This window comes from Watersipora subatra, chromosome 4 (assembly GCF_963576615.1).
Source record: "Watersipora subatra chromosome 4, tzWatSuba1.1, whole genome shotgun sequence".
Lineage (NCBI taxonomy): Eukaryota > Metazoa > Bryozoa > Gymnolaemata > Cheilostomatida > Watersiporidae > Watersipora > Watersipora subatra.
In genome coordinates this window covers 48,136,304-48,150,793 of record NC_088711.1, presented here as the reverse complement: position 1 = coordinate 48,150,793, position 14,490 = coordinate 48,136,304, and the positions used below count along the sequence as shown (strand labels likewise).

General features: G+C 34.6%; 1 long non-coding RNA gene across 1 annotated transcript in view; it reads right to left on the bottom strand.

Annotated features, from left to right (window-relative positions):
• The window catches only part of LOC137394235 (uncharacterized), an 18,585-nt gene extending 4,095 nt beyond the window's left edge, over nt 1-14,490 (bottom strand). Inside the window, exon 1 of the long non-coding RNA XR_010978326.1 lies at nt 14,212-14,490. This is a non-coding gene — a long non-coding RNA (uncharacterized lncRNA). The remainder of the gene's footprint in view (nt 1-14,211) is intronic.

Sequence of the window (14,490 nt, the reverse complement as noted above, 5' to 3'; positions counted from 1 at the left end):
TAGTACAGTGCACCCCCGAGATACGATGTTAATTCGTTCCAGGGTTGGCATCGTATGGTGAAAAATTCGTATATCGGGGTATATAGACCATTGTAATTAAACAATGCAAACACTCCCTGGTGAAAATCGTCAAATTTTTTTCATAAAAATGTGTACATATTGACAATTAGCAACAAAATAGTATGTTAACTTTAGTAATTATAGTTACCTACAGAAACTGTATTGTATTTAGTGTATTTTAATGGTTATGATCTGCAATAAAACGCAAAATTATAATGTGTGTACCAAATGCATAACGTACGGTAAGGAGTTCTTGCCTTCAAAAGGTACGCATAACATAAACTTTGAATTCACTTCAAGTAAGTTTAGCTTGCTAAACCTACACTTGAAACTAAGTTTTAGTATGTATCAACTTTTTATCACGAAATTTTATCCTTCAGCAGTTCATATCTTCACTTTCACTATAAACTTTAGCCTATCTGTTTGAAACCTTTTTCAACCTAAATCAATAAGGCCGAGCGATGCAGTTATAGAAAGCGGCCCCTCGCACACTTGACCATTTAATGGCTACCGAAAAGAAAAATAAAATTTTATTTTCTATACAGGACGTACATACCTTTGGAGTAACGTGGCTTTAGCTGGTACATGTAGCGAGTAAAGCAGAGATGAGGCAAAAGCGTATCAATGCTAATTATGGTGCTGTGCACTTGAAAATAAATTTAAAACGTAATGAATTGGAATTTTTTAGTAGGCTAAAAGAAGTTGTCCATTCCTGTCCAATTCTTCTACCTTTTCTACGAAAAAAATTGATGGTGCAATGCAGAAAATTTCTAGCTAGCGCTTGTAAAAGGATCCAGAGAATGTGGTACAGTAGTTTGTCTTGTATGAAATGTGCAAAAGAATCAATGTAACTATACATACAAAGTTTGTACGTATTTATACCCTAGGGGGGACAGGGCTTTAGCAAGTTTCAGAAAGTAATGTGGATGCTTCAACTATCCTGAGTAGCTAGTTATATGAGTTACATACATACATACGATGAATTGTATTCACGTAGAAGATAACAAGCCCATATGCAAAGACATGGTTAAACAAGAGAATAAAACATAAAACCAAAAGGAAACAAATAAAATGACTAAAATATGAAAAACATGCCACACAAGAGATAAATAATATATATTATACATGCATTGTTTTAATGTACCAGTCCACATCAGTAAATTAAACACTCAAAATATTTCTGCGAATGTGGGGTTTTCCGTATCTTCTACATCCTTGCCTTTACTAAATGGTTGCTCCTTTTGAATGCTGATCGCGTGCATGACCTAGCTCATTCAAATCTTCTGTCGGAAGCTCTTTCTTGTGCTTGCTTTAATGGAGTTCTTGTTTTAATAATAATTGCATAATAATTGCAAATGCTGATTGGTTGCGATCATATTCCTTGACAATGTCAATAATACGGGTCCCTTCTTATTTACGACATCCAACTTCGTTGACATAGAAATCAATTTTCCTTCGTTTTGTAACGTTTGGATCGGTCTCAGATTCCATAGATAACGAATTAAATGTAGATACTTGTAGTTATATACGTATGCTGACTTGAAAGTTTATAGCAAAAGCTATAATAACGCTACAAATGAATATTTGCTCTCGCTTGTGCATTTTACACGAAATTTTCCACGCGGATATGAGAGAAGTCGATCATCGTGTCTCTTCTAAACGTTCTAAGAATGTTTTCGGCAAACTATATTTCGGTGTCTTTTTTATTTCGACGTGTGTTATGAGCACACCGACGGCCAAATTTTAACTCGGGCGAAACTTTTCTCAAATTCGTATGGTGAAATAAAATTCGTATAGCGAGGTGAAGATATCACGATGTTTGACTTCGTAAGGTGAAAAAATCGTATATCAGGGTAATCGTATCTCGAGGGTGCACTTATATGTTGCCACACTGTTGACTTGAGCATCCAAGCTTATCAGGATCTATTTCAGGGCATATTGGAGAGATACTAACATGATGACTTAAAGATGTGGCTGTCTATAAGTTAAAGATGTAGTTAACAAGGTCGATTTAATGAAATTAAGACCAATAAAAGGCAGTGTGATACATGTGAAATGAGCCCACGAGCGATAAATATAAGATCGCTTCATTAGCCAATCATCATCATGAAATTTTTATATGGGTCGCAATAAATGTTATCGCTAGTAAAACGCGCTGTCTGTGATCTCGAAGTTGAGGTTTTACTCAATTATTAGAGCGGCATAGACATCGATATTTACTGACTTAATTGACATCGTTAATTTACTGAATTACTGCAACGACGTTTTATTGACGAAGAACAGAATTATAACAATGCTTCCAGCTCCTGCGAAGGTGACTCTAGTTTTCTGAGCATTGGGTAGTTAAAGTTTGGGACAGACAGTGTAAGGCTCGAGCTCACAGGTGTCAGAAGCGTTATGCTGCAGAGGAAGATAGGAGAATGGAGGTAAATTTATCTTTAACTTTGGGTATCCTATATATATATATATATACTTTTGTGTTTACATTCAGATTATATTTCCCTGTTTGAGACTATAATGTAACTTCCTGTGCATGCGTGCACAGAAGTGAGTTCTAGCTCCTAAATGCGCAGTGAGTTTGTGCTACAAAATAAACGATGTTGATTGTTAAATTAACAGCTTCCTAATTAATCTATAGAAACTAGCAATATAATGGCTTAGATTGATGAACAAGTGTTAAATATACTAAAAGTAATAATTTAAGTACTCATGAATACATTTACTAATTAATAAAATTATAAATTTTTGCTATCATCAATCATCGTTTCATAACTTTTTTATCGTTTCACCTAGCTATAATATTTGCTTCAAATTTTCTTTGGTAGTTTTAGCTGGTAAACTAGATTCATGATTAGAATTTATGTTCAATTCTCACTTGTAGAAAGTGAGGAAAATCGATTGATCAATGCTCATCTTTAATTTCCAGAAACAAAGCTTCGAATTGTTGGCTTGGCGCACTTATGTTTTTGTTAAACATTTATAAATTTTTAAAATTACACTCGCAATCTATCTAACTCTCAATTTGAAAGCTTTCAGTAGATACGCATTAAAGCGACATATTTATGAATGACATATATATTTCTTACATTTGTTTTATTGATTACAGGTTGTTTATTTGGTGCCACCAGCCAAGCAGCTGTGAGTCTGGAGACTGCCATAAATGGGAAAGAGAGACATAAATGTGTGCTGCACAAACCATATGTTGTGTTTGAGTTTGCTGCAATACATTAATTTGTCCAATTTGAGCTAAAACTACGTGAGTGGCCCCAACTTGGATGGATACTTTTAATAAAAGCTTTATGCCGATATGAAAATTTTTTGCTTGTAAAAATTATACAATAAAATAATATTGTTGAAGATAATGCAAAACATGATTTGCAGAACATTGAATACATCATAGCCCCGTTGCCACCTGTGCTGAAATCTTGTCTGATAGATGGATTTATGAAGTGTAATCAGAGCTGTATTGACAGGTACTTTTGCATAGCTCGACCATTAGTTTAGTACTTGATTCAACTAGTCAAATGTGACCGGTGAATTTTTTTTTACATGAAACCAATCATGACTCGAAAACGTTAACTATACATGACTTTTTAGGAATGCAGTTGGTTTCACCATATATTCGAACATATTCTTTTCAGAGACGCAGTTTGCTTATTTTACTTAGTAACTAGTTTCCGGTGTGGGTAGCGACAGAACTGCGCCAATACAAAGACCTTATTTTACTTTGTTTGCTTGAAATAATTACTGTAGATCGGTAAAGTTAGTAGTGGGTACTCAGATGTTTGCACAAAATTTAGAGGAAGCTAATATGACAAGTTTTTAATTTCCTTTATTTGATGCGTTTGAGAAATTTAAATAATATATCTGTAGCTGGATCAAAAGTTTTATTCTAGCTAACATGAGCAAATACAAAATAAAATATATGCCTATAGAGCCGCGTAGCACTAGACTTTTATCGCAATAGCCGATGTGAATATGAGAGATAGAGACAGGTTGTATCACTAGTTACATCCTTTTGGGCAAGTCTGGGCATGTTTTTTTCCTGAGCGTTTTTACCGCGATCAATTTTTGTTGATTTTAACCTTTGAATATCTTGACAACGAGATCGCCTAACACAACAAACAACATCTCAACTGATAGACAAAAAATACTTTCTTTTAAAATCAACTAAAATTTGACGCAATCACATCTTTAAAGGGGCATTGACACAGGTTGATGTTGAGCATGTGGCATCTTATTGTTGTGGCAGCAACTACAGGCAGGCTGACCGAGCATGCACATTGTTGCCATCTAGTATGTCATCAACATTATTTAATCATACCAGGCCCTAGCTGTATAACCTACTAGCTGTGAAATGAACTCTCGAAATGACAAAGTTACTGCTTTTTGTAACTTTCAAATCCAATAATAAAATAGTAATAATGAGCCAATAAAACAGGAGATACCAACTAATTCTGAACAAAAACTTATAAGTTAAATTTAGTATTATCCCCATTCGATATCTAGAGCAGGGACACAATAGCTATGTTTAATAAGTTCTAGTTGCTTGGCGGGATCGAACCAAAGTAGGTTGACAAGCCAACAACCTGCCAAAGCATGTTTTTAATAACTTTTTAACTTTCGTGGTCGTTTTATTGCTCCTAATTTACAGAGAAACTGGCTGAGTTTTGAAGATGTTTATATTAAAAATTTTAATAATAAACTTTGCTGTGATAAATGTTTTGTCTTCAAATTAAAATTAAACAAAATACGTTTTGTACTATTTCAAACAGAGATGAATATTCATCCCAGAAGCCGGAAGTTTTACCAGATTTCCAATAAGAAAACGCAATTTAAACATTGTTAGAGCAAAAATTTTTTCCTCCAATAGTTAAGATAGTAATACATCCAACTGCTTTCAAACCTTAACATGTGAATATACAGCAGTTTAAAGTTTTTATTTTATCTTCATAGTTTTATTTTTAAATTCATTGTCGTAGTATATTTAGTAGAAGTCAACTTCAAACACGTTTTCGAATGGTTGCATGCATGTTTTTTATAAAACATTTAAAAAACGATGATCATTTTTCTACAGATGACAAGCTACTGCCTGTTGAGTGAGAAGATTATATAGCAAATGTATACAACCAGAGCCAGAATATGGTTAGCGATATCTCTATAAAATAACAAATACACTATGTAGGCTACAAACAGCATTAAGGCATTCTCAATAGTTATGTCAAAGCTATAATGAAAAACTGCAAAGCAATCTTGCATGGTCAACTTTGACCTCTCTTTGCTCGCTTAATGATTTTCTATAATTAAATAATAAATCTGTTCAAATGTCACATATAGTCAAAAGATTCCAGAAGCTTCCGTACTTTGACACTTTGGGCGTGTCAATTGTTTAGAGATAAAGCGTCATGATTTTCATGGTTTCGATCAAAGATGAACTATGGCAAGAATGAAATTAATTCACTGCGTCGCTAACAAATCTTTTAGAGCAACAGGTTTCCTCGCAATCTAAAGTTCAGTGGAAACTCTACTTACGAAAGTAATTTGTTTTGGAAGCTGTTTGTAAGCAGAAAAATTTGTAAATAGAAACCAATTTTACCATACGAATGGCCTTTTCCATTGCAAGTCTACGCAAAACTAAGATATAATATTTGTATAAATTATAAATACGTATAATGGTTAAAACCTGTAGAATAATACTATTACTAGCTGTGCTTTCTGGCGTTGCCCGGATATAAAAATAAGCTAGTAAACAATGAGAAGTAATGGGAGTTGCCTGCCACTTGCTGATAGCCTGGCACATTGCCAATGGAAAATTTGAGTACGCTTACTAATGAGAGCTACCAGCTTCTCGTGACGTTATGCTATCACCCTGCGTAGTACGCAAAGCCATTGGGTATTTGCTCCCATATAGCGACATATATCAGCTAGCAAACAAATCAATCTTTGTGGCCTAATTAGTACAGCGTCGGACTTGCGAACGGAAAGTTCCGAGATCAAATTATCTTCGGTCTTCTTTATTCCAAGATTTTATTAGCTATAGCCAGAATAAGAGACTAACGACCTTTGAGAAATATATATAGATTAGAATTAGTATTATGAGAATTATATTGAACACAGTGAAAAAAGGAAAACAGAAATAACGAATAAAAACTATGAGCGGTGTGTTTGTTTGTTTACCTTGAGAGTTGGCAATCTAGATGAGGCTAAGAAAAAGCAAAAAGATTTAGCTACATTAGCATGAATGAAAAAATTGATAGTGAAAAAAACATAAAACTTCAAGTGCTAGCAACGAAAGTTGTCCTACTCTGTGTGCAATACACGATAACTCCAAATTATACAATGAATAACATCAAAACAGTTGCCTGTTACCGACTTTCCCTAGCAATAAAACCGAGTGAGATGTGCTCTATGTCGTACCCACAGAAAGCAAACAAGCTAAGGCACGAAGCTAACAAACGGGCCAAAGGTCTTTCATATCTAAAAATATCTTTCAGAAGCCAAAGCGTTATTCCTACCAAGAACTCTCGTGACTAGAAAAGTTCACATATAGAGTCTTTGGTAGGTGGAGTTTCAACTGTATAAACTAGTCAATCACTCGTGTGGTCAGCATACTCGTCTGGTCAGCATAGGTACCAGTAACTTGTCAACAATATGGCTTGGATCGGCCATGATTCTGACAAGATAACTCTGAATAATATGTTAAAAGGTGAGACCTGGTGAATGCGGCGATAAAAATTTGCATACAATCTGTGAATTTTGATGCGACACTATAGGCAACAAGGAAAAAATTAGAAGGAAGTATGTGATGAGAAATGATGAGATGGCAACACAACAGAGGTCAGCATGTGAATTTGTAAGCGTGCTGGTTGAATGACCATAAATGCTTTGTTCACAAGTGGATATGTGAGTAATAACCTCACTAACATCACAGTGATTGCTTCGCTGACCTTTAGCATGAATCAGCGTGAAAGCAGCCCTTAAAGGTTGACTTGTAACAAAATTCTAATTACAGTTATTTGGTATCAAAAGGTTCACCATGTCTTACTCTGCTGTGTTGTAGGTTCAAATTATGTGCAAATGTGATTACAAGCTCTTAAAAGTTAAAAAAAAAACAGTTAATCGCAGCCAACACAAAAACGGCCGTATATTGGAATCCCTCCCAAGGCTTAAATGTGGCGTAGTTGAACACGATGTGCTTCTGTTTACACCTTCATGCAACCTCGTTCGTCGAAATATTTTCACAAATGTACTTCACGCATTCAATAAAACCATGTCTATAGTCCTTACGCATCTATTTCATTATCATTGTAATGCTGTCACTTTGAGCCCTGATATCTCCAAATCTAGCCTAAAAATCAGTTTAATTTTTTAATCTTAGTTTGAGGGGGTGCATATCATTCTCTGATAAACAAACATGAGGAGCCTGTTGGTCAGTTGTGATAGTCGAAAAATGCTGCGGAAATTGTTCATGCCATATGACGGAAAATATGGGTCACATGATCAGATTATGATTAGACCAAGCTGAAATGAAACTGTAAAGTAGCGAGCATCTATATTTGATTTATAAGGGCTACCCGGTAGAACCTGAAGTGTTTGTCATTAACTAGTGCTAAGAAATGTTTTATATTGAGTCTTTTATAAGCCTTTCATTTCACATGATAACATCTTGTGTCAAAACAATAACCCTGTCGAGTTGGATACGTCATCAAAATAAAGGATTCCAACTTGGGGCCGTTTTTTTCAACTGTTTGTTTTTGAGCTTTTAAGAGCTTGTAATCACATTTTCCCATATTTTGAACCAACAGCACAGCAGAGTAAGACATGGCGAACCCTTTGATACCAAATAACTGTAATGTAAATTTTGTTACAAGTCAACCTTTAAGGCTGGTCCACACTATATCGCCGTCTGTCGGTGTTAATCACAATACTTTGATGATCGTCTGTAAGAGCAATGATCGCACTATCACAAACGCATCCGCATTTTCATCAGTGAAATGTCCGCAGCATAATGTTCTCTTTATACAACGCGGTTGCAAAACGACGACATACAAGTCTTGCAGGACCTGTCATAAAAGAAAAGATGGATCGAGCAAACCGCGACGACCAATCACCATTGTCGAAATGATGCACATTGCAGAGGGTGTTTTGGATACTTGGCAAACTATCAGGAAAGCTTGACAGATGAAATCATTCCTGAAGAACCCGCATTGCCTTGATGATGCTATTGGTTCACGGTACAAATCGCCGAAAAAAATTGGACGAAAGGACAAACCTAGATATGGAGATATAGTATGAACCGGCCTTTAAACCATGAACTGCCAGACGACATTCGCACAAGCCAACAAGTTTGGACTATATGGAGATATGATAGTATGAGGTCTCTAGAGCTAAATGTCCAAATAACATTAGTGATGATCAACTCTAAAACTACCTGAAGTAGTGAGCCTAACTTTCAAAATTTCATTTTTATATCCTGTTGTAACCTGTGTATTTTCATATTGAGAAGCCCACTCTTTCATACGACTAGTAATTTTAAATACAACATACCATAAAAGCTCTAAATAAACGCCATGGCGCTTTATTTTTTAACTCTTCCTCTGTAGTAGCGGTCAATTGGACGTGGTGTTCAAATAGAGGGGGGCTCTATATTTTGCAACCCTTTTCTCATGGTGGCTGTCGAATAGAGGTGGAGAGTTCAATTAGGAGTTTTATGGTAAAAAATACACAAAAGCTAAATAAATTTTAACATGAAGTTAAAACTATGACTAAAAGTTAAGAGAGATGTATGCTAGCTCGTTCCAAACACAAAATCCAAAAAATTACACACGAAAGAAAAGGATCAAGCGATCTGCAATTTGATCTGCTATTTCTCCATGGACACTTCAGCAATACCCTCTTAGCTTACAGCACTCAGGGATAAATCATCAAGCTATGCCCTTGCTATGCTAATCACTCATGACATAGTAGGCATAAACACTCTGACCTAGTAGCAAAAGGAGACACGGCAAATATTTTAACTATTTCTCCAGGAGTGACAGGGCAGTAAAGATGAAAGCTGATTAGAGCAAATTGGTTAAAAGTATGCTGGTAGTTACAAGCCTGCTATCTGTATCCATCTCTTACAATGGTGGTTGTACTTATGAACAGTTTAAAATAACTTTATTATTCCAAGCCTTCCCTAAAACTATGAATTATTAACAAAGAGGCATTATTTTTGATAAAATAAATTGTTACGTATTTGTTGGATAAACTATGGCAGTACAATGCATGCACATAAACAGGAAACTAAGGGTGTTCAACATAAGAATAGTATTAAATATCAACCCATATTCGTCTTTTCATCCTGAGTTTGATGCAACATTGTGGTATCTGCGCATGTGGCACGAAATCTACCAAACCTAAACCAAGCTTAGATACGTCGACAAAATAGGCCGAAGTTAACATGGTTTATGAACGATGGGGTGTATACATGTAACTATCGGTATATGAAAGTAAATTGATGATCCTTGGAGTATTTGTAGCGTCTTCAAAATTACATAGTTGGGCAGTGCTTATTATCAAGACAGATGAGATAGAATGGATGTCCAATAAATAGATATTTCCGAATAAAAAATACATTTGGTGTGACAATGTCTACATATCAAATACGTGTCAAATATGTACAGTAGACACCTGTACAATGTAAATAATCCGTTCCGAGACCAATTACGTTATAGTGATTTTATGGTACATGAACAGTAAACTCACGTAAATTGTCTAATCCGTTTCAAGATCATCATAGACTCACTCTTTTGGCCTTTCAAATCGAAAAAAAAACTATAACTCTTTAATTTAATGAATGCACAATAAAGGTGGTATTGGTTTGTATCAACCACTTTTCTTTACCCATCACTTTCATTTGATTGAGGGTTCATAATTACAGTAATTTTACATCAAGTTAAGGAGAACGCTAACCTTCGATGTCAATTTAACTAGATTTTTTTTGGCAAAGCAAAAAAGCAAGATCACAAAGCAAAATCTATTAACCCTTTCGCGGGCGAATTTTCAAAACTAAATCAGACTCCCATGGGCGAATTAATTTTCCAAAAAATCAATTTTTTTTAAAAGGTTCATACACTTTTCTGTGTGTTATTATGTGCATATATCTATGTTTAAAGGTGCATATGTATACATGTATATGTCCATAGGCATATATACATATTATAAACAAATAAAAATGTATAACAGAAAATATATGCTTTTCATAATAATTGTCTATTTACGAATGATATTTCCGAAAGCATTCTCCTTTACAAAGGCCCACATCAGTCTTTGCACCTTGTACTTATTCGTGTAAAAAAGAGCTCCCACAAAGATGTACTTCCTGGATTGACAGGCTCAAAAAACTTTTCAAAATACTCTACTGGTTGAGCATCTACTGGCGTAAATACTGGGCCTGTCACTGCTATAAACTGCTGAATTGTAGGAGATTTATCTCTGTTTATGTTGGTTATATTCCTCCAGGCACTGGCATCACTCCTACTCACATCCTCATCATTACTGCTACCAGCTTTTTCATCACTGTCACTTCCAGATGTAAAGTCATTCCAATCACAATTCAAACCTGATTCACTGTCATATCTTGCTACCAAATCTAAAAAGTCACTGTCAGCTCTGAATCTCTTAGTAATTTCGGTACTAGTACTTGCTTTATTAGAATAATCTCGGGAGGTTCTTTTAGAAGTCGCCATGACGGTAAACTAAAGTCAAACTCTCGAAAAATTCGGTAAATAAAAGCTAAAACCGAAGCAAAAAAAAAGTTGATAAATTACTTAGAACAATTTTCTAAGTTTTTTCGAAAGTTTATTTATTCATCACTGCTAAAAACGATCGTTTTTTTCAACATTAAAGTCAATTTTTGAGGCTAACTGAAACTACTATATCGTAGTTTGCTAGGGGTAAAAAAAGTAAACAAAAAACGGCATTTAGCTAACCAGAAACTGCAATAATAAAATACGTTACCGAAATGACAAAAACGTCGCACTGCCCATTAGCAGCCGTATTGCAATGCGACAAAAACGTCGCTCTGCCCTCGAAAGAGTTAAAAAAAGGTTATATTTGTACAAAATAAAGTAGAACAAACAATATACATTTAGGCTATCATGAGAATGGTGTCTGTCCTTCTATTTTCTCAAAACCAGGGTTAGAGGTTAGGATAAAATATTGATTTCGATGTGACTCCAACTCGTGACATTCAGATTGGCAGACTGACACACTCTAACACCTGCACGAATTGACAATCTTTGGGTATTTCTGACTAGCTGTGCAGCTGCATAATCTCTTCACTTTATCTGCACACCTGATGATCTTGAATGACACAGTAGCCAGCGAGGATACTAGTATATAACTGATATACTTCTACACGTCATTTTCTTTCCCAAGTGCCGCAAGAGAGAGAGAGAGAAAATAATATTTTAAACGCTAATTATAGAACTTTCATTGTTCAAATTGAATCTGAGAACTTGCACCAATATGAGACTTATGTAATATGGAAAGCCTTGGGTCATATTAAGTAAAAGCTTTACATAAATGCTTCATGTCAAGTGGAATTTATGTTATAGAAGGTTATGTTATAGAATGTTATATACGAGTAGCAAACATGGTCTAAGATGATAAAAAAGTGAGTTTATGCTAAAAATGACAAATAAATAAATTACTAGGTAGTCACATAACTATGATCACCTGTTAAATACAGTGGAACCTTGGTGCTCTCCCTCCTCCTTGCTCAAAACATTCCGGTACTCAGCCGAAAAATTAGAGTAGAAAGTACATCTGAATTTGAACAGATTTTGGGAACTCGAATTAAAATTTTCTTTAAAAAAATATTATACAACTAATTATTGTATTTTGAGTAATTAGAACAAATAAGATTGCTTAAATAATGACAATACAGTCCATATTACTATTTTAAGGCCAATATTTGTGCTTAACACTCATGTGCTGTACTTGTGGCTGAAAGTTGTTCTTTATGTGAAAAGTATTCAAAATGCGAAAAATTTTTTGCTTGGCTAGAACATATTTGCTTGGACACCGATATGGACTAGTTTAGCAGCTAAGAAAGAGATTTCAGGTCAGTAAACACCGAAGAAGATATTGAACATCCAGAAGACGGTGAAATGAGTCAAAATGAAAACAACAATCAGATCGCAATCGCAAGCTAGTTCAAGCAAATGATGCTAATTATTATTTTTAAAGTTTTATTTTGGGTTATGCATGTATTGTAAACACTAGTATGCAGACAGTGTAATAGTTATGTGTAATAAGTGTGTGTACAACTATTCTTATATGTGAAAAAGTGGTCGGGTGGTGGAGCAGATAGCGCTTGGCTTTGACTTTTAATATTAGGGTTCGATCCCTATGCGGTGCAATCATTTTTACTAACGCTGTTAGTGTGGTTCCAGACAGACGCATACGGCTCTTATCATAGTAACAATTGTTTTATGTCAATTGTTTTGAATATATACTTGCAGCAATTGATATAGTATTATTATTATGTAACATAGAAAGTTTCAGATTTTTTAATTGTTTTTCAGAAAGTATGGTTACTTTTCTATCCTTCAAGATTGTTTTGATGTTTGAAGTGATCTGATGACCAGGATTAAAATCGAGAAAACTAAAATCACGGTTAAAATTTAAGGTTTTTTTAAGCAATTTAACCGGGATCGAGTTTTGTCGATTTTAATCTCAACACATGTTGGCAGTTAAATCACCTAAATCATCAAAAGCATCGCAAATAATAGAAAAATTCTGATACTTTCTTATGAAATCTACTAAAATCTTTTGTAAGTTCATCTTTAAGAGTGTTTTGTTTGTTGCCGTTCATCATCATATGAAATGGGAAATCTATTCCTATTGGAAAATCCCAAGCCTCTCGGAACAGTCTTCACTTGCTTATAGCAAACAGAAGCTGTGTTATGTTAACACGATTATGTATGTAGTCAAACAGCATGTAAAGCAAACAGAAACTGTGTCATGTTAACACGATTATGCTATGTAGTCTTATAGCAAACAGAAACTGTATCATGTTAACATGATTATGCTATGTAGTCTTATAGCAAACAGAAACTGTATTATGTTAACATGATTATGCTATGTAGTCTTATAGCAAACAGAAGCTGTGTCATGTTAACATGATTATGCTATGTAGTCTTATAGCAAACAGAAGCTGTGTCATGTTAACATGATTATGCTATGTAGTCTTATAGCAAACAGAAACTGTATCATGTTAACATGATTATGCTATGTAGTCTTATAGCAAACAGAAGCTGTGTCATGTTAACATGATTATGCTATGTAGTCTTATAGCAAACAGAAACTGTATCATGTTAACATGATTATGCTATGTAGTCTTATAGCAAACAGAAACTGTATTATGTTAACATGATTATGCTATGTAGTCTTATAGCAAACAGAAGCTGTGTCATGTTAACATGATTATGCTATGTAGTCTTATAGCAAACAGAAGCTGTGTCATGTTAACATGATTATGCTATGTAGTCTTATAGCAAACAGAAACTGTACCATGTTAACATGATTATGCTATGTAGTCTTATAGCAAACAGAAACTGTATTATGTTAACATGATTATGCTATGTAGTCTTATAGCAAACAGAAACTGTGTCATGTTAACATGATTACGCTATGTAGTCTTATAACAAACAGAAACTGTGTCATGTTAACATGATTATGCTATGTAGTCTTATAGCAAACAGAAACGGTATCATGTTAACATGATTATGCTATGTAGTCTTATAGCAAACAGAAACGGTATCATGTTAACATGATTATGCTATGTAGTCTTATAACAAAAGAGCCCAAATTACCAGAAATAAAATGGACTAGATATAGACATTTATTTTATTGATTGAGAATCTCTGAGACTTGAGCCACTGTTTGACCCTTTTCGATGCAACCCACTTAGTCAAGGATAAAAGGTAAACTTTTGCCTCATAACCTTTATGCATTTCCTACTAAAATAGTTATAGTCAATAATAGATCGACCTTTGACCTTTCCAGCATTGCATAGGAGCTGTTGTATGAATAAAGCTGTCGTCAAATAAAGCAATTGAAAGGAATAAAATTTGGTTAAGGCTATTGGTCCATGAAACTTACCATAAGAAGAGGCTCAGCCAGCTTCTCCATGTCTGTACGTGAGAGTACGAACGCTCTCATCACTTGGTTTTCATGTAGAAGTTTATAGAGGAGAAGAGTTGCGTGCTCATTATGCAAGTCCTTACACAGAGAGGCATAGAGTAACTGTAACAATCACATGCGTAGATTAATCAGCAGACGCTATTAGAAATTGTCTTCTATTGAACATTATGAAGCATATTATTGAACACCCGCATTGAATACTGAATATAGTAAAAGATAATAATATACATTCTTTAT